The 20,704-nt window shown below is 46.2% G+C and overlaps 1 protein-coding gene across 2 annotated transcripts in view; it reads right to left on the reverse strand.

Annotated features, from left to right (window-relative positions):
- Nucleotides 1–20,704, reverse strand: part of METTL3 (methyltransferase 3, N6-adenosine-methyltransferase complex catalytic subunit) — a 1,113,102-nt gene that overhangs the window by 1,022,436 nt on the left and 69,962 nt on the right. The window lies entirely within an intron of this gene.

Below are 20,704 nucleotides of genomic sequence, written 5' to 3' on the forward strand. Positions count from 1 at the left end.
GATGGTCTTAAGTTTTTGGCCCCTCTGAGATACTGCTTTAGCAGAGGATGAGAGAAGAGAGGAGATTCTGTGTTGTAATGAGCTGAAATGGCTGAGGCATGGATTGTTATGGAAGAGAAGGACAGGCCCTTGTGAAGCATCTCAGTTAAGTACTGTAAAATCTGAAGAATATTGGGCACTGCTGTGCTTACTCCTAGTGACTGATTCCAGGCACAGAATCTTTTCCATTTGTCATCATAATATTTTCTAGTACTAGGAAGATTTTCTAGTACTAGGCCTTCTTGCCTCCAAAATAACATCCATCACAGGTTTGCTGAGGGATTCTAAGGGTGAATTTAGGTGATTAGCCACACTGCAAGATTCAAAGCTTTGAGCTGAGTGTGCAGAATTTGGTTGTTCTGCTGAGACAGTAAGTAAGGTGTCTCAGACAGGTGGAAGGTGTGACACATTGCGCAGGAGTGGGTACCATTGTTGGCGAGGCCAGTCTGGAGCAATCAAAATCATTTTTGGTTTGCCCTGTTTGACTTTTAGTAAAACTTTGGAGAGCAGAGGCAGAGGGGGAAAAGCATAGACTGATAGGTTTTTCCAGATGAATGATAGAGCAGGCTCTTTTGTGATGAGTTCTTTTGCAGAATTTGTCCAACTGATAGTTCTGGGGTGAGGCAAAAAGATCTATGTCTGGACTACCCCATTTGTGTGCCAACATGTTGAATATTCGTGGTTCCAGTTTCCATTCATGTTGGTCCATGAGATTTCTGCTTGGTTCATCTGTCAGAGTATTCAGCTTTCCTGGCAGGAATTGAGCTTGTAGTTAATTTGATAGGTCAAGGCCGTGTTCCACAAAGCCATGGATAGTCTGCAAAGGGGGGTAGGAGTGTGTACCTCCCTGCTTGTTTATGTACCACATAACTGTGGGGTTGTCTGTCTTTATCATTAATTTTCCTGGATGAAAGTAGTCCTTGAAGGCTGTCAGCACATTCTGTACAGCTAGCATCTCTCTTTTTGATTGATAAGAAGGTGCATTTGATTTGGGCTCCATTTGTCCTGAATGCACTTCCCTGCCAGATAAGCCCCAAGCATAGTCTGATGCATCTGTAGTTAGAGTCTGGGCGGCAGGGGGTGGAGTGAATGGCAGTCCCTTGTTTTGGTGGCAAGCCTCTGCCCACCATAGGAACTCTAGTTGCAGGCAAGGTATGATAGGAATCATTGTTTCCAGGCTGTGACAATGTTGACTCCATTAACTTTTTAAGTACCACTGAAGTTTCCTCATATGCAGTCTAGCATATGGAATTAGTAGAATGCAGGAGGCCATGAACCCCAAGGCTTGCAGAATTTGTCTTGTAGACAGCAGGGTTTTTGTGGCCACCTGTTTGAAGTAGGTTACCAAATGAATTTGCTTTTCTGGCATAAGGTAAGTCATCTGGGCAGTTGTATTTAAGCTTACACCCAGGAAAAAATTTTTGAGAGGATACCAGTTGTGATTTCTTTTCATTTATGGTGTACCCTAGACAAGTTAGCACCCTTTTTACAAACACCAGATGTTTTAGAAGAATGTCCCTGTTTTCTGCCTGAATTAGACAATTGTCCAGGTATGGATATATATGAATATTTCTTTGTCTGCAAAATGCAATTACTGGAGCCAGGCACTTTGTGAAGACCCTGGGTGCAGTAGATACGCCAAAGGGCAGTGCAGAGAAAGTACAGTTGTGTACCTACCATAAATGTAGATGTTCGAGTGTATTCACTGTTGCAGTCATTACAGTTGGGTTATCCTGCTGGCAGGCTACCCGCAGTCGGCCTGAATTCCAAAGTCTAGGTCCGGCTTCGGTTGCTGTCGCCTCCTCCCACACGTCAGTGTGCCATGGGTATAAAAGATGCAGCCAACGTCATTTTCTTCAGTTTTTCTTGCCCCTAAAATGTCCCTAAAATGGTAGGCTAAATTATGCCAATAAGCATGCATGCACAAAAAACAACTTTTCCTTCATCTATAAGTAAATACACCACACAGGTTGTACAGGATAGAAAAGTACAGATAAGTCACAGCAAAGGAAAAGGGGGATGGTGGGAGGGTAACCTGGACTGCAACAGTGAATACACTCGAACATCTACATTTATGGTAGGTACACAACTGTACTATGTTCATGTTTCACTGTTGCAGTCATTACAGTTGGGTTGAATCCCAAAGCTGAGGTTTGGAGGCTGGTGCTAAATAGGATTAGGAGAGGCTCTCAGGCCCTGCAGAACTGCAGTAGCAAATCCTGCCCTGGATTTAGAGTAGAGAGGTAAGTGATAGTGCTTTGTAAAAGTATGCACTGAACTCCAAGTTGCAGCCTCTAAGATGTCTTTGGTTGGTACTCCTCTGAGGAAGGCTGCTGAAGTGGCTGCTGCTCTGGTTGAATGTGGCCTAATGCCCTGAGGCACTGATTTGCCATGCTGTCAATAGCAGAAACGAATGCAGTGGCCTATCCACTTTGAAATAATCTGCTTTGAGATAGGCTTTCCTTGTGATCCTGCAGCATATGCCACTAGAAGTTGTTCAGTCTTTCTCAAAGCTTTGGTTCTGTCCAAGTAGAAGCGCAGCTGCCTGTGAATGTCCAAAGAATGCATAATTGTCTCACCCTTATTCTATGGGTTTGGATAAAAGGTAGGAAAATGAATTGTTTGGTTAAGGGCCACACTGGACACTACCTTAGGCATAAATGTAAGGTTTGTCCGCAGAGAAACCCTGTCAGGATGGAAAATGATAAAAGGTTCCACCAGCCATGAGTGCCTGTAACTCTGCGACTCGTCTAGCAGAGGTTATTGCTAGAAGCAGGGCTGTTTTCCAGGATAAGAATTTTATATCAGCTGCAGAGGCTGGTTCAAAAGGAGGCAGTGTGAGTTTTTCCAAGACATAGTCGAGGTCCCATGCAGGTATTGGTGCTCTCCTTGGAGGTCTTATGTTTCTGGCCCCTCTAAGGTACTGCCTTAGTAATGGATGAGAAAAAATTAGAAGTTATGTACCTACCATAACGTTCCATGTTAGTTGTCTTCTTCTCGCCTTCTTTCTTGCTGGATGGGTTCGGAGCCGATCCTTGGCTCCGACTCGGCCACTCTAAAAGCTCGAGAGCTAGTTCCACCGGCTCGAGGCTCCCCAATATCACACAATGCTAGGCGGTAACTACTCGGATCTCGTTTGAAAGCTAAGCCCAGCAAGTAAATTCCAAAAGGAACAAAAGAAAACTCCTCTAGGTCTGTCCTGGCTAGGGGGAAGGAGGGTGGGACACAAGAAAGAAGGTGAGAAGAAGACAACTAACATGGAACATTATGGTAGGTACATAACTTCTAAATGTTAAGTTGTCTATCTCGCCTTCATTCTTGCTGGATGGGACCACGTCCCTAGCACCTTGTCCCGGGTGGCCTATCGGAACAGACTCTTGAGTACAGTGGAACCAAAGTTGGCTCGGTCTCTAGAGGCCAAATCCAACTTATAATGAGAAATGAAGGTATGGGGAGAAGCCCAAGTAGCTGCAGAACAAATCGAATCAATAGGCAGCCTATCTTGGAAAGCTATAGAAGTGGCTAAAGCTCTAGTTGAATGAGCCCTGGGTTTGGATGGCAACTGTTGATGTCTGATCTCATACACAAGGGTAATCACAGTAAGCCATCTAGAGAGAGATACTTTAGAAACTGGAAGGCCCATTCTACCTTCTGCATAAGAAACAAACAGTTGATCAGACTTCCTGAATTGTTTGGTCCTGTCTAAATAGTACCTAAGTTGGCGATGGACATCTAAACAGTGTAACTTTTGTTCTGACCTATTAGAATAATTAGGGAAGAAGACAGGAAGCTCAATGGTTTGATTCAAATTTGCCAGTGAAGCCACCTTGGGCAAAAAGGACGGGTTAGTACATAAGGACAACCTATCCTTATGAAATACAAGATAAGGGGGTCGACTACACAGAGCATGGAGTTCAGAGACTCTTCTAGCTGAAATGATAGCTACTAAAAAGAGTGTTTTCCAAGATAGTAACTTTGTTGAACATGAAGCCGCAGGTTCAAAGGGGGAAAGAATTAAGGAAGCCAGAACCAAGTTGAGATCCCATTGAGGAGGAGGATCCCTGATTGGTGGTTTGAGGAGAAAAACTCCCTTTAAAAAGGCTTTGCAGAGTTTGTGAGACATAATGGAGGACTCTGAGACTCCAACATGAAAGTTCGATATTGCTGCCAATTGAACTCTGATGGTAGACGGAGACGAACCTGAGTGGAAAAGTTCGGCTAGAAAGTCTAGAACTGATTGAATGGAAGCAGTGAAAGGATCTATATTCTTTGACTGCGCCCAATAGGAAAAACGTTTCCACTTGTTATGATAAATCTTCCTAGTGGAATATTTATGAGAGGCTATCAAAATATCTCTAACTGAGCGAGATATCAGAGGAAGCCTGGCTAGAGTTGGAATTGGAGGAACCACGCTGTGAGGTTCAGAGAAGGAAGAAGTGGTGCAACTGACCCGACTGATGGGTCAAGAGGTCTGGAACTGGGTCCAGATGCCAAGGTTGCTCCAACAGATAACGGTGGAGAAACGGGAGCCAAACTTGTCGAGGCCAGTAAGGGGCAATAAGGATCATGGAAGCTTTCAGAGCGATGGCTTTCTGTATTAGCTGAGATATCAGTGGGAAGGGAGGAAAAGCATACAGAAGTCCCCGGGGCCAATCGTGTACTACAGCGTCTCTGCTGGGGTGGCCTGGTTGGGGAAAGAGGGTGAAAAAATCGTCGCACTTGCTGTTTTGGAGAGTAGCGAAAAGGTCGCAGCAAGGCCGGCCCATTACTGAAAAACTTTCTCCAACACTGAATTCTTCAGAGACCACTCGTGAGGCATGAGAATAGCTCTGCTCAATTTGTCTGCAATCACATTGGACTTCCCGGGAATGTGCGTTGCTAACAGAAACCGCTGAGAAGAAATCGCCCATTGCCACAGTCTGAGTGCCTCTCAACATAGGGGGTAAGATCTGGTTCTGCCTTGTTTGTTGATGTACCACACTACAGACATATTGTCTGTCTGAATTGCTATAGTTCCTTTGGGAAGAGAGTTTTGTAAGGCTTGCAACGCTAGAAGCACTGCTCTCATCTCTATGACATTTATGTGCAAGTGGCACTCGAAAGGTTGCCACATGTCTTGGACTGTCCTGCCTGGTAATGCCCCCCCACCCAATCAGGGAGGCATCCGTTGTCACTGTAGCAACTGGAGGGGGAGGGACGAAAGGTCTCCCTAGGTGGAGCTGGGGAGATGTGATCCACCAAGAGAGATGATTCTTGCACGATTGAGTTATCCGAATAGGATGGGACATTGGAAGCCGTTGGAAAGACCATTGTGTGAAAAGCATCCATTGTAAAATTCTCATATGGAAGCGAGCTAATGGTAGAAGAGGGATGGCCGCCGCCATAATCCCTTAGACTTTCAGGATCAATCTGGCTTTGACTTTGTTGCTCTGCAAGACAAGAGAGACCTGTCCGTGTATGTCTGCTATTCTCTGCTCTGTGAGTCTGGCTGACATGCTGACTGTGTCTAGATTTGCGCCTATAAAGGTAATAACACGACAAGGCGACAAGACAGACTTTTCATAATTTATTGAAATGCCTAGTGCCTGACATGTGTGAAAGGTGTAGTCTCTGGCGAGAAGCAAAAGATGCTTGGTGGGGGCTGTAAGGAGCCAGTTGTCTAAACAAGGAAACACCTGGAATCCTTGCCGTCTAAGATGAGAGGCTACCACTGCCATGCACTTGGTAAACACTCGGGGGGGGGGGGGGCTGTAGTGAGACCAAAGAGCAGGGCTCTGAATTGGAAATGACTGGTTCCCAGCCTGAAGCGGAGGAATCTCTTGGAGCGTCGACTCATCCTGATGTGATAGTACGCGTCCTGGAGATCTATTGAGCACATCCAGTTGTCCCGCCCCAAAAGGGGTAGAATGGACTGCAGCGTGACCATCCGGAAAGTACAGTTTTGTACCTACCATAAATGTAGATGTCCGATAGGTATGCATCTGCAGTCATAACATATGGGTTGTCCTGCCTCAGGCAGCCCTTCGGTCGGTCGGATTCCAAAGTCTGGGTCTGGCCTCGGCTGATGTCGCACTTTCCCCGACGTCAGAGCGTCTGGGGTATAAAAGCATCAGCCGACGCCATTTTCCTCAGTGTTTCTTGCCCCAGATGCCAGGTTCCGTCTAGGAAGGCCAAATTTGGAGGAATGCAATAAATTCCAAATATATACATATATATACAAACAAATACACCATAATAGATCCCCCAGCTAGCTAATGGAGGGTAAGTACCCTAGGAATACCACAGAGGGGAAGGAGGGAGGGTAAACCTGACTGCAGATGCATACCTATCGGACATCTACATTTATGGTAGGTACAAAACTGTACTATGTCCTTCAAGGATGCATCTGCAGTCATAACATATGGGTAGAATACCATAGCCAATCTGGGGGAGGAGGTACTAAGAAAAGGATGGTGTAGTTAAGATACCCTGCAGGACTGCTGTAGCAAAACCTGCTCTGGATCTGGAGTATAAAGGTAAATTGTAATGTTTGGCAAATGTATGCACGGAGCTCCATGTAGCAGCTTCTAAAATGTCCTTGGTAGCCGCCCCTCTTAGGAAGGCTGTAGTGGTGGCTGTAGCCCTCGTGGAATGAGGCCTAATATTTGCAGGAGCCGTCTTTCCATGAAAGGAGTAACAATATCGAATGCAATTTCCTATCCACTTTGAAATTGTCTGTTTGGAAATTGCTTTTCCTTGTACCCCAGCAGCATATGCTACAAGGAGTTGGTCAGTCTTTCTGTAACTTTTAGTTCTGTCCAAGTAGTAGCGTAGTTGTCTGTGTATATCCAGAGTGTGTAGATGTTTTTCCCCTTTATTTTGTGGATTTGGGAAGAATGTAGGCAAGTGAATAGCTTGGTTCAGGGATATCCTAGATACCACCTTTGGCATAAAAGTAGGATTGGTTCTCAATGAAACTCTGTCCTGATGGAAGATAAGAAATGGCTGTACTGCCATTAAAGCTTGTAACTCAGATACTCTTCTTGCTGAAGTTATGGCCAGAAGGAATGCAGTTTTCCAAGACAGAAACTGTAGATCCGCCGATGCTGCTGGTTCAAAGGGAGGAAGTGTTAGTTTCTCCAGCACAAAGTTGAGATCCCAAGTAGGTAAAGGGGGTTTCCTTGGAGGATTGATGTTTTTGATTCCTCTCAGAAATTGCCTGAGAAGAGGGTGCGAGAAGATTGGAGGATCAACATTGTATTCTGCTGAAATTGCTGAGGCATGAATCTTAATGGAAGAATAGGACAGGCCATTGTGGAACAATTCTGCTAAGTATTCCAGAATATGTGCCATGCTCGCCACTGTCACATCTAAGCCTTTTGTTGTGTTCCAAATGAGAAATCTTTTCCATTTTGCTGAGTATGTCTTCCTTGTGGAAGGCCGGCGAGCTTCCGTAATAATGTCCTTTACTCTCTGTGATAAGTTATTTTGAGGGGGGTTTATGGAATTTTCCAGGCAGTTAGCTTCAATGTTTTCAAGTTGGGATGCATGATCTTGAAATTGTTCTGTGTCAGAAGAAGAGGCCATAGGGGGAGAGGCCATGGTTTTGTCTGTGACATGCTCCTCAATAGTGGGTACCAGTGCTGCCTTGGCCAGTCTGGAGCTATCAGAATCACTCTTGGCTGTTCTGCCCTGATCTTCAATAAAACCTTGGACATTAATGGGAGAGGTGGGAAGGCATATACTTTTAGAGCTTTCCAGCTGAAAGAGAGAGAGTCCACCCTCCAAGCTTGTGGGTGGTATGTCCTTGAGCAGAATGTCTTCAGTTGATGATTGTGGGGAGGCTTAACAGATCTATCTCCGGCTTTCCCCATGCTTTTGTTATGAGTAGAAAGATGTCTGGGTGCAGCATCCATTCGTGTGCATCCATGGTAGTTCTGCTTAAGCTGTCTGCCAGTGCATTTTCTTTCCCTGGCACGAACTGGGACTGTAGTTGGATACTGAGTTTCAAGCATAGTTCCCATAGATTCATGGCCAGCCTGAATAGAGGGTAGGAATGTGTGCCTCCCTGCTTGTTTATGTACCACATGACTGTGGTGTTGTCTGTCCTTATTAACAGGTGGCCTTGATGGAGGAAAGGTTTGAAGGCCTCGATTGCGTGCATCACTGCCAGCATTTCCTTTTGGTTTATGTGCATGCGCAGCTGCCCTTGAGACCATAGGCCTTGGATACATTTGCTCTCCATGTGTGCTCCCCATCCTCGGTCTGAAGCGTCCGTGGTGATGGTTTGTTTTGTTTTTGGTTTGTTGAAAAGCAACCCTCTGTTGGACTGGCAGGCTTGAGCCCACCACAGGAATTCCTTTTGAAGGCAAGGAATGATTGGCATCAAAGTTTCCAAACTGTGACTGTGCTGAGACCATACACTCCTTAGGTACCATTGTAATTTTCTCATATGCAGCCTGGCTTGTGGAATCAGAATTATGCAGGATGCCATGTAACCCAGGGCCTGCAGGAATTTCCTTGCAGTTAGCTGAGTTTGTCTTGTCAGATTCATGAAGTAATCCGAAAGTTGTTTTTGTTTTTCTTCTGTGAGAAAGGCCATTTGGGTGGTTGTGTCTAGATCTGCACCCAAAAAGGTTATCCTTTGGGATGGAACAAGTCTTGATTTTTGGATGTTGACTGTGTATCCCAAGGCCTGTAGTAGGTGGATGGCATAGGCCAAGTCCTTTATCAAATTTTTCTTGTTGTCCGCTTGTATAAGGCAGTCGTCCAGATATGGGTAGATCTGAATCCCCTGAAGTCTGCAGTGTGCAATTACTGATGCCAGGCATTTCGTGAATACTCTGGGCGCAGTAGATAAGCCAAAGGGCAATGCTGAGAATTGATAATGCTCTGATCCTGCAAGAAATCTGAGGTGTCTTCTGCAACTTTGTCGAATAGGGACATGCAGGTATGCCTCCTTGAGATCTAGAGTCACCAGCCAAGACTCCTTGCCCAGCATGGGAAGAAGTTGCTGTAGGGTCAGCATCTTGAATTTTGGCACAATGAGGTAAATATTCAGTGCGGACAGGTCGAGAATAGGCCTCCATTGATTTTCTTTTCTTGGAACAAGGAATAATCTGGAGTAAAATCCTTGGCCTTGTTCTGAAAGAGGTACCTTTTCTATGGCTTTCATTTGAATTAAGTTGTTGATCTGCTTTAAAGCCTCTGCCCTCTGATTTGGTGGCAGGTTTGGCATTCCGTTTCTTCTTGGCAAAGTGTGGAAGTGGAACCTGTATCCTTTGTCTATTATTTGCAGTGTCCATGTGTCCCTTGTAATATAATGCCAGTTTTTTGAGAATAAAGAAAGCTTTCCGCCCAAGGGTGCTTCCAATTGAGCCCTGGTAGGCGGAATCAAAGGAAAGTCATTGAGTCTGTCCAGGAGTAGTAGTTGTTGTTGCTGTTCCTGCACTACCTCTCTGGTTGGTAGGCTGCCACTGACGGCCTCTGTAGGAGCCTCTAGCTTGCCCTCTACCTCTGGGACGCCTGTTCCTGCCCCTCTGGGATCTGTCCGAGTCTGGAAAGGACCAATTCTTAGTAGGCCAGTTTCTGCTGAATCTCGGTGGTTGTACTTGCAGAAAGTCCTTAACTGTTTGCACAGATTTTGCCTTTTCTTCAAACTTCTTTAAGACCTCCTGAGCAGAGGAACCAAATAATTTTTGTTTTTCCATTGGAGCATCCAGGAGTTTAGCTTTAACATGGTCTGGTAAATATTGTTCCTTCAGCCAGGCATGCCTACGAATAACTGCCCCAGTCATAGCTGACCTACATGAAGCTTCCAGTGCATCATAACCACACTGCAAAAAATGATTACTAACCTGCTGTGAGTTATGTACTAGATCCTAAAGGGATTTACGGTCAAGGGGTTCAGAAGAAGAAAGCTTCTTATGCAATTCATCTAACAAATACTCTTGGTACTGCATCATATGAAATTGACAATTTAATGCCCTCATGGAAAGAGTTGCAGAAGTATATACCTTCTTTCCCCATCTCTCTAAAGCTCTAGACTCCCTTTCAGAAGGTAGAGGATTTTTGGCAGTGGCAGCTGCAACCCCTTTAGGGCCCTGAGAAATAGTATCTGGGTCTGCAGAATGGGCCTTGTACAGATGTAAATGAGAATCCGGGACCCTGTAGTATCTATCAGGTTTGGCAGGAGCCGGAGGGAGAGAATCGGGGGCTGTACTAACATCATTGTACACATCATCAATAACATTCAAAACAGGAGGTATAGCTAAGGGCCTATGCTGAGGTAAATGCAAAAAGGTCCTTAATCTCTTTCTAGAATCAGAAAATTCCTGACCCTGCCATTGAAAATGTTCTCTCAGAGTGTAGTGTCTCACCAAAGGAAAACTCTTCAGGAGGGGAGGCCGAAGGGATAGATTCTTCAGCATCAGAATCCTCGTAGGCCGAATAAGCCTCCTCCTGGTGGTCTGACAACTCAGATCCATCCGTAGACTCATCCAAAGAGTGGCTCAGTCCTGGGCCTTTTGTCTGGTGGTGGGTGGGAGCCCCTGTCCGCGTGAGGCTGAGAACCTCTAATTAAAGAAATAAGATCCTCTGCAAGGCTGAGGATCTGAGAACTAGAAGAAGGTCTCTGAGAGGTAATCTTGGGAGGCAAAGCTTTAGGAAGTTTAGCAGCTTTAGCCCTGGAAAAAGCCTTAATGGACATGGAAGCAGGGGGTCTAGCTGCACCACGTGCAGGAGTAGACTTGTCCAAAGGAATGGTGTTGGACATTTCCTGGACACTGGTTTCGGTAGGTAGCTCAGTAGCCGACTCAGCCGGGGCCTCCAGGGCCGCGGTGGTCGGTTGAGTGGATTCGGTTAAAGGAAGTTCCGAGGACTCTGTTTCGGCCCTTGTCCTTCCGTTTTTTCACCAAATGCGATGTCAGAGTCTCCGACGGCATCTTATATGCAAAATTAGCCCCAAAGAATTCCTCTGCAAACTCTGACCGACGTCTAAGTGTTCGTCGGTTGAAGGAAGCACAGGCTGAACAGGCCAAGACGTCGTGGTCTGGGCCTAAGCAAGGGAGGCAGTAAGAGTGGAAATCCTTATGAGGTATTTGTTTCCCACAAGTTAAACAATTATTTACTTTATCTGACATCGGCTGAGGCAAGAAAGAGTCCACAACGGGGTACTTAGCTTTTTCGAAGTCTTCAGTAGCTGAATCACAGGATCTGACCGACCGGCACTTGCGAACTGCTTCTGCTTCGGGCACCGCGCGGCAAGAAAGACTGAGGAAAATGGCGTCGGCTGATGCTTTTATACCCCAGACGCTCTGACGTCGGGGAAAGTGCGACATCAGCCGAGGCCAGACCCAGACTTTGGAATCCGGCCGACCGAAGGGCTGCCTGAGGCAGGACAACCCATATGTTATGACTGCAGATGCATCCTTGAAGGACATCTTTGTTTTCTTGACAAACTTGTTCAAGTTGCTGAGATCCAAAATGGGTCTCCAGTCCCCTGTTTTCTTTGGAACCAAAAAGAATTTGGAGTAGATTCCGGATCCTGCTTGGTCTGCTGGAACTGGATGAATGGCTCTTTTTGCGAGCAGCTTTGAAATTTCTAATGCTGCTTGCTCCCTTTGACTGGGTGGAACGTCTGGAAGGGATTTTTTGGATTGCTTCAGAATGAAAAGGAATGGGATTCTGTAGCCTTCGGAAATGATAGACTGTACCCACTTGTCTTGAGTTAGGATAGCCAGGCTTCTGGGTACAGCAATAATCTTCCCCCGACTGCCTCCGAAGGTGGACAGTCGGGCAACACCTCAGGGATGCTGAAAAGGCTTGTCAGAAAAGGATTTTCGACTGCTCTGATTTTGCGGGCCCCCTCTGCCTCTAGGACGGCGTCTACCATTATTGTTCCCCCCTCTGCCTCTAGAGGGGAATCGACTCTGTGCGTCAGGCGAATCTCCCTGAGATTGTTTGCGGAACCACATCTTTCCCCCTTTCTGGCCTTTGGGGTAAGGCCTAGAAGGAGTAGAAAAACGGACTCCAACGGCAGAGAGAGTTTTGCCATCAGTCTCGCACCTAGTCAGGGTTTCCTTCACTTGAGGACCAAAGAGGGATGATCCATCAAAGGGGGAATTAGTGAAGGATGCCTTGAAAGGGTCCGCAAAGTTACATAGCCACATCCAGGCGTGCCGACGCAAGGCTACACCTGTACATGACACTCTACTTGCTCCATCCGCCGCATATGAAAGGAGGCGCATGGAGGTGTTAGTTATAGAATTAAGGGTTGCCAGCTGAGAGTTCATTCTATCCTGAAAACCCGCAGCTGATGGGTCCTTTAACATTTTGCTCACTTCCTTGAGCAGATCCCTCTGAAGACGAGTGAAATGGCACAGGTAATTCAGCGATCGCATGGTAAAGGTCGCTGACGAGAACATCCGCTTCCCGTACCTGTCCATCGACCTAGACTCTTTGTTAGGAGGATGAACAGGCACCGAAGGATCAGCTAACTCCTTCTTGGTGGCTGCAGCCACCACCATAGCATCAACAGAGACACCCTTGGTTAAAAATTCTTTGTCCTTGGGGGCAGTGATGAATTTTAATGGTCTCCTGGGGGTGGGTTCCACTGAATCAGGAGCCGCCCAGGCCTTCTTTGCCACCACTTGCATAAGGGGGTCAAAGGGAGGGGACACCCAGGAGGTGGAAGGGTGAGAGCCAAACGCCTCAAGATACACTGATTCATCCTCTGAAGGGTTGAGGGCTGGCCAATTCCCCCTCTGTTTTAAGATTTCGAGGATGTCTGCAAAGGAGACATCTTCAGAGGGGGAATGAGGGGAACCTTCAGAATCCTCTAAATCAGTGTCAGAGGTGACAGACTCAGGGGAGTCAATGTGCTTCCTCTTGCACTGCCTCTTCCTAGGGGGCTCTCCTACCGGGTCAGGAGAGGCCTCAGAAGAGGAGGAGATCCCCACTGGGGAAACTTGAGGAGCTGGCTCTCTATGGTCGGGGATGAGAGAGTGAGTAGAAATCACCGGAGGCACCGTGGAGGGAGGAGCAGAAGGAGCCGACTGTGGAGTTGAACCTGGTTCTAACACGCTCCCCATGACCTCGAAGGCACCCCTGTCAGGCAGAGCCGGAGGTCTCCGCTCCGAAAAGCGGAAAACCTCTCCCGGCACCGACAGTGATGACTCCGAGGCCGATGTTGGAGCCGAACTCACCAGCGCAGAAGCACCGAGAGGGAGAGCGGGGTCGGACAAGGGTCCAATGCCACTCGCCCCCTCGGAGCTGACGAGGGAAGTCCGGCGCCGAGATTCTTCCAAGGAAGACATCGGAGCAGACAACGGCACCGAAGACAAAGGTATCGGTTCCGACGCCACCACAGTCTCGGGTCCGAGCCGCCCCGGCTCCGAACTCGAAAGAGTCAGAGGAGGAACATTTTGAGTAATGGGAATAGTCCTCGACTGTTGAGTCGGACTTTGAAGCACCTGGGCTAGTGCCTCGGACTTAAGAAGTCGACTCACTACTCTCTGAAGGTCATGATCCGATAGTCTGGAAGACCTAGAGGAGTGAGATCTATGGCTCCGTTCAGACAGCAAAGGTGATGCTGGAGCCGAATGAACGGAGCCGATAGATGGAGGTTCGGGACCTTTTCCTAGATGTCGGTTCGGACAACTTGATCGGAGCCGATTCAGTTATGTCTTCCTCTGCTCCGGCCGGAGCCGAGGAAATAGTAGGGGCATGTGTTCGAGATTCATCGGCTCCGGCCGGAGCCGATGTTCGAACAGCCTTAGGACCCCCAGAAGACGGCTCAGATACCGGAGCCGAAGGTCTGGAAGGCTTAGAGGGTTTCCCCAAGGATTGAGTCGAGGGACCCTCAGGCTTCAATAAGCCCCTTAGTATTAGTTTATTTTTTCGCTCCTGCAGGACTCTAGGGCTGAAGCCATGGCAAACAGCACATGAGTCCTGCAGGTGCAAAGGCCCCAGGCAGTATACACAAGAAGTGTGACCGTCTGTCAGAGACATCTTCTGACAGCACGAGTCACACTTCTTGAAGCCTGAGACCTTCGATTCTTTGGACATGTCCAAGGAAAAATCCAAGTGTAACCACAAACACACACACACCGATTACACTTGTAAAAATTTTAAAATTAAAATTTAGTAATTAACTTATAAATTAAATCCCTACAAAACACAGTCACTCCAACTACTAAGGAAGGGAGGGACAGGGCCTAAAGCCCAAGGGAATAAAAATAGGAAATTTAGGAGGAAAAACTGGGGAAAACTGACTATAAAGGGGAGTAAACTATATAACTTTTAAAACTATGAAGAAAACACTAACTTGAAAGGGGTCTACCTAGTGATACCACTAAATATTTCAACTAACCTGGCGAGCCGGTTGAAAAAGCACCTCGATCGCGTAGCGGCAAACGAGATCTGAGGAGTTACCGCCTAGCATTGTGGGATATAGGGGAGCCTCGAGCCGGTGGAACTAGCTCTCGAGCTTTTAGAGTGGCCGAGTCGGAGCCGAGGATCGGCTCCGAACCCATCCAGCAAGAATGAAGGCGAGATAGACAACTTAACATTAGGTGGTTCTGTATTGTAATGAGCTGAAATGGCAGACACATGAATTTTAATTGATGAAAAGGAAAGGCCTTTATCAAGCATCTCAGTTAAATATTGCAAAATCTGAGGAATATTTGGAACAATTGTGTCAAAACCTTGTGCCTGGTTCCAAGCACAGAATCTCTTCCATTTTTCTGCATAAGATTTTCTGGTGCTAGGCCTCCTGGCCTCCAAAATAACATCCATCACTGCTTTAGAGATAGGTGTGCCTTGACTAGCTACATTATCCACCATGCTGCCAGGTTTAAGGTCCTGAGTTGGCTGTGCAGTATCTGACTGTCCTGTTGGGTCAATAACTGAGGAATTTGAGGTAATGTCCAAGCTGGCCATTGAGACAAGTTCTTTAGGATTGGGTACCAGTGCTGGCGGGGCCAGTCTGGGGCAATCAGTGTCATTTTTGGTTTCTCTTGTCTGACCTTGAGGAATACCTTGGGGAGGAGAGGCAGGGGAGGAAAGGCATATACTGTTAGGTCTTTCCAGCTGAAAGATAGAGCATCCACTTTCCATGCTTGCTTGTGATAAGTCCTTGTACAGAATTTCTGTAGTTGGTAGTTGTGAGGGGAGGCAAATAGGTCTATGTCTGGGCATCCCCAGTTCCTTGTTATCATGCTGAAGACTTGTGGATCCAATTTCCACTCGTGAGGGTCCATTAGGTTTCTGCTTAGTTCATCTGCCAGAGTATTTGTCCTTCCTGGCAGGAATTGTGCTTGCAGATGTACTTGATAAGTCAATGCTGTGTCCCACAAGTTCATGGCTAGCCTGCAGAGGGGGTAGGAATGTGTGCCTCCCTGCTTATGTACCACACGACTGTAGTATTGTCCGTCCTTATCAGTAGTTGTCCTGGATGAAGTAGATCCTTGAAGGCTGTCAGGGCAATCTGAACAGCTAGCATCTCTTTTTGATTGATATGTAGATGCATTTGACTTGTGGACCATGTGCCCTGAATACATCTTCCTGCCATATGGGCCCCCCAGGCATAATCTGATGCATCTGTTGTCAATGTCTGCCTGGCTGTGGGTAAGATGAATGGCTGTCACGTGTTGTGGTGACAGGCTTTTGCCCACCATAAAAACTCCTGCTACAGGCAGGGAATGAGGGTAATTATTGTTTCCAGGCTGTGGCAATGTTGAGTCCAAAGACTTTTTAGATACCATTGAAGTTTCCTCATATGCAGTCTTGCATATGGAATTAGCAGAATGCAGGATGCCATGAAGCCCAAAGCCTGCAGAATTTTTCTTGCAGATAACTGGGTCTTTGTTGCCAACATTTTGAAATAACTAGTCAGTTGTCTGTATTTGTCTGGAGTGAGATAAGCCATCAGGGCATTTGTATTTAAGGTTGCACCCAGGAATATTATCTCTTGGGAGGGTACGAGTTTTGATTTCTTTTCGTTTACTGTGTACCCTAGACCTGTTAGTAAACTTTTTACAAACGCCAGATGCTGTAGTAGGATGTCCTTGTTCTCTGCTTGAATAAGGCAGTCGTCCAAGTAAGGATATATTTGTATTCCTCTTTGTCTGCAAAATGCAATCACTGGTGCCAGACATTTTGTGAAGACCCTGGGTGCAATAGATAAGCCAAAGGGCAGTGCAGAGAATTGGTAGTGCATTGAGCCAGCTATAAATCTGAAGTATCTTCTGCATGATTGTCTGATTGGGACATGCAGGTATGCCTCTTTTAGGTCTAAAGTCACAAGCCAAGCCCTCTTGCCCAGCATGGGCGGAAGCTGCTGCAGAGTTAACATTTTGAATTTTGGAATATCCAGGAATGTGTTTAGGATAGACAGGTCCAGTATTGGTCTCCAGGCTTAGTCCTTTCTGGGCACCAAGAATAGCCTCGAGAAGAATCCTAGCCCCTGCTCTTGCTGTGGTACTAGCTGAATAGCTCTCATGTCCATGAGGGATGAAACTTGTTTTTGTGCCTCTGCCCATTGATTGCGTGGCAGGTCTGGCATACCGTTTGGCCTTGGCAGGGTGCGAAAGTGGAACCTGTAGCCTTGTGATACGATATTTAGGACCCATTTGTCCTGGGAGATCATGTGCCAATTTTATGAAAAAAGTGCTAAGTTCCCCCCCAAAGGGGCTGCCAGAAGACAAGTGCTTGGTGCTGGCAGGGGAAGTCATTGAGACTATTTCCTGTATGGCTGTGATTTTTCCTCTCCGCTTTTGGAGGTAGAAGCACCCCATTGTTTAGGCCTGTATGAGCCTTGGGGCTGTGATCTGCCTCTGGGGCGTCTGTATCTGCCTCTCTGTGGCCTGTCTGACACTGGAAAGGACTATTTCTTTGTAGGCCAGTTTCTACTAAATCTGGGAGGACTATTTCTTTGTAGGCCAGTTTCTACTAAATCTGGGAGGCTGTACCTGTAAGAAATCCTTGACTGTTTGCATAGATTTAGCTTTGTCCTCCGTTTTCTTCAACACCTCTTCTGCTTTAACACCAAACAAAGTATGTTGTAATGGAGCATCTAATAAATTTGCTTTAACATGATCAGGCAGATTCTGTTCTTTTAACCAAGCATGCCACCTAATGACAGAACCTGTAACAGCGGCCCTGCAGGAGGCCTATAGAGAATCAAAACCACATTACAAAGAATGCTTTTCCACTTGTTCAGCTGCATGCAATAAATCCTGCATTTCTTTGTTTTCTGCACATTCTGAATTTGTCAACATTTTCTGTTTAAGTAGTGACATAAGATATTGCTAATATTTAAGCATATGAAATTGACAATTTAAAGCTCTTACAGCCAAGGTAGCAGAATTATAAATCTTTTTTCCCCCATCTGTCCAGGGCCCTAGAATCCCTATCAGAGGGGATAGTGTTTTTTGCAGTGGAAGCCTTGACCCCTTTGGGACCCCGAGAGATAGTTTCTGGGTCAGCAGCAGGGTTTTTATAAAGAAATTTATGTGAATCAGGAACCTTGAAGTATCTGTCTGGCTTAACAGGAGCTGGTGGCAGAGAGTCTGGAGATAGACTAGACTGAAAATACATCATCTACAATGTCTAAAACAGGGGGGATAGCAAGGGGCCTGTGCTGAGGTAATAAAAGGAAATCTCTGAACCTTTTCTTGGATTCTGAGTAATCTTGGCTCTCCCAGTGGAAATGCTCCCTCATAGTATGCAGTGTCTCCCCAAAAGAATAATCCTCAGGAGGAGAGGCTGAAGGGATAGATTATTCAGCATCAGAATCCTCATAGGGAGGAAGAGAATATTCCTGTTCAGAAGAGGAATCAGAGGAAATGGAAACCTGATCTGAAGATTCATATTCTATCTCTTGCCTAGGCCTCTTATCAGGAGGGGGATGGGAACCCCTGATCAAAGTAATTAGGTCTTTGGCCATTTTAAGTATCTGTTTTTTAGGCATGGTGGCCTGTCCAGGAAAATGCTGTACTTGTTTCTTTGTCTTTAGAGCTGCTTTAGTCTTTGCCTTTGAAGCTGAAGTAGGTTTCACATATAACTGTGTAGGCCTGAAAACACCCTCAGAAGCCGATGCCTGCTCATCGGCTCCGGACCCATCTGATGGAATAGTTTCCGAGTGTCCAATACCTTGAGTTTCCAGTGGCCTAGTCAGCTCCATGTGGGAGTCGGAAGCAGCCTGTGGCTCTGAGGTAGCGGGCGTCAGGGGCTGTGAAAGCACCTCACTGAGAACCGGTGAACCAGCGACAGGCCTAGCGGAAACCTCATCGTCTGTTTTGGACCTCGGATGCCTGTCCTTTTCTTTTTCTTTGCGCTTTTCATAAACTCCAGTAGTTGGCTGTTCCGACGGCATTATATAATTGAATCTTCTGCCAAAGTAATGAAATGCAAAATCGTACCAACGCTTAATAGTGTGTTGGTTAAATCTAGCACAAAACCCGACAACTAGCAACGTTGTGGTCAGGGCCTAGGTAAGGAATACAGTAAGAATGAAAATCCTTATGAGGTATTTGCTTCCCACAAGAAATACAATTATTAACTTTTTCTGACATCGGTCTGGAGCAAGAAACAAGTTTCCCCAACGGGGTACTTAGCTTTAATGAAGACTTTGGATCTGAAATTCGAATTTGAAAACCTCAGGAGTCGGCAGACCGGCACTTGCAAACTGCTTTTGCTTTGGGCACCGCACGGCCAGAATGAAGAAAATGGCGTCGGCTGCATCTTTTATACCCCTGGCGCACTGACGTCAGGGAGGAGGCGACAGCAACCGACACCGGACCTAGACTTTGGAATTCAGGCCAACTGCAGGTAGCCTGCCAGCAGGATAACCCAACTGTAATGACTGCAACAGTGAAACACGATAAACATCTGGTAATGCAAGTAGCCTGCTTTGAAGCAGAGGTATCTTCTGCAAGATTCCCTGATTGGGATATGCAGGTAAGTCTGTTTTAAGTCTAGAGTTACCAACCAGGGATCTTCGCCTAGCATAAGAAGTAACTGTTGAAGAGTCAGCATCTTGAATTTTGGAATGTCCAGAAATGTGTTTAGAGTAGCTAAGTCCAGAATTGGACGCCATGATTAGTCTTTTCTGGGCACCAGGAGAAGTCTTGACTAGAAACCTTGTCCTTTTTCCTCTTCTGGTACTGGCGGAATAGCCCCCATGTTCATGAGGGACAGTACTTGTTTCTGGGCCTCTGCCCACTGATTTGGGGGCAGGTCTGGCCATCAGTTTGGGATTGGCAATGTGTGGAAATGGAATCTGCATCCCTGGGATACTATATTTAAAACCCATTTGTCCTGGGTTATAAGTTGCCAGTTTCTTGCATGAAGTGCCAGTTTCCCCCCCCCCCCAAAGGGGCAGCTAAAAGGTAAGTGCTTGGTAAGTGTAAATGGAAGTCATTGAGACTGTTTATCATAGGGAGGTGCCTTGTTGTTTCCAGATTTGGAGGTGGAGGCACCCCATTGTTTTGTTCCAAAAGTCCCTTGTGGCTGAAACCTGGAACCTTTGGAATGTCTGGGTTTGGCTTAAGTGACTCTTGAAGGGACTGGAAAGGACCAGTTCTTAGTAGGCAAGTGCCTACTAAATCTTGGAGGTTGCACTTTCAAGAAATCTTTCATAGTTTGCATAGATTTAGCTTTATCTTCCATCTTTTTAAAAACTTCTTCAGCCTTATTACAAAAGAGACTGTCCTGCTGCAAAGGAGCAGCCAACAATTTTGCTTTAACATGATCAGGCAGAGTTTGCTCTTTGAGCCAAGCATGCCTTTTTAGCACAGACCCAGTTGCAGCAGCCCTGCAAGAGGCTTCCAAGGAATCAAAACCACATTGCAAAGTAAGTTTTCCAACTTGTTCAGCTGAATGCAATAAATCCTGTAAATCTTCATTTCCCACACAGTCAGAAATTAACATATTTTTCTGTTTAAGCAGTCCCATGATATGCTGTTGATATTTAAGCATATGAAATTGACGGTTTAAAGCCCTGATTGCCAAGGTTGCATAAGTGTAAACCTTCTTACCCCATCTATCCAGTGCCCTGGAACCTCTATCAGAAGGGGTAGAATTTTTAACAGTAGAGGCCTTAATGCCCTTGGGACCCTGAGAAATGGTTTCAGGATCTGCAATAGGATTTTTGAAAAGGATTTCGTGGGAGTCAGGAACCCTGTAGTATCTGTCTGGCCTACTAGGAGCTGGAGGTAGAGAATCAGGAGTCATACTAGATTCTGAAAAAAACATCAACAATGTCTAGAACAGGAGGTATAGCCAAAGGCCTATGCTGAGGAAGTAGAAGAAAATCCCTAAGTCTCTTTTTAGAGTCAGAGAAATCCTAACTTTCCTAGTGGAAATGTTCCTTTAAGGTATGTAATGTTTCTCCAAAAGAAAAATCCTCAGGGGGAGAAGCAGAAAGAAGGGAATGTTCTGCATCAGAGTCCTCATAAGTAGGTATAGACAAATCCAGTTAATTAGAAGAGCCAGAAGAAATAGACTCCTGTTCAGAAGATTCATAATCAATGTCTTGTCTAGGCCTCTTAGAAGGGGGGGGGGGTTGACTACCCCTGATCAGTGTAATTAAATCTTCAGCCATTTTGGTCATTTGTTTTTTAGGCATAGGGGCCTGCACATGTGGCCCAGACATTGGTTTTTTAGACATAAATTTAGATTTTGG

The sequence above is a fragment of the Protopterus annectens genome, chromosome 16.part0 (genome assembly GCF_019279795.1).
Source record: "Protopterus annectens isolate FY-2018-M chromosome 16.part0, PAN1.0, whole genome shotgun sequence".
NCBI classification, from domain to species: domain Eukaryota; kingdom Metazoa; phylum Chordata; order Ceratodontiformes; family Protopteridae; genus Protopterus; species Protopterus annectens.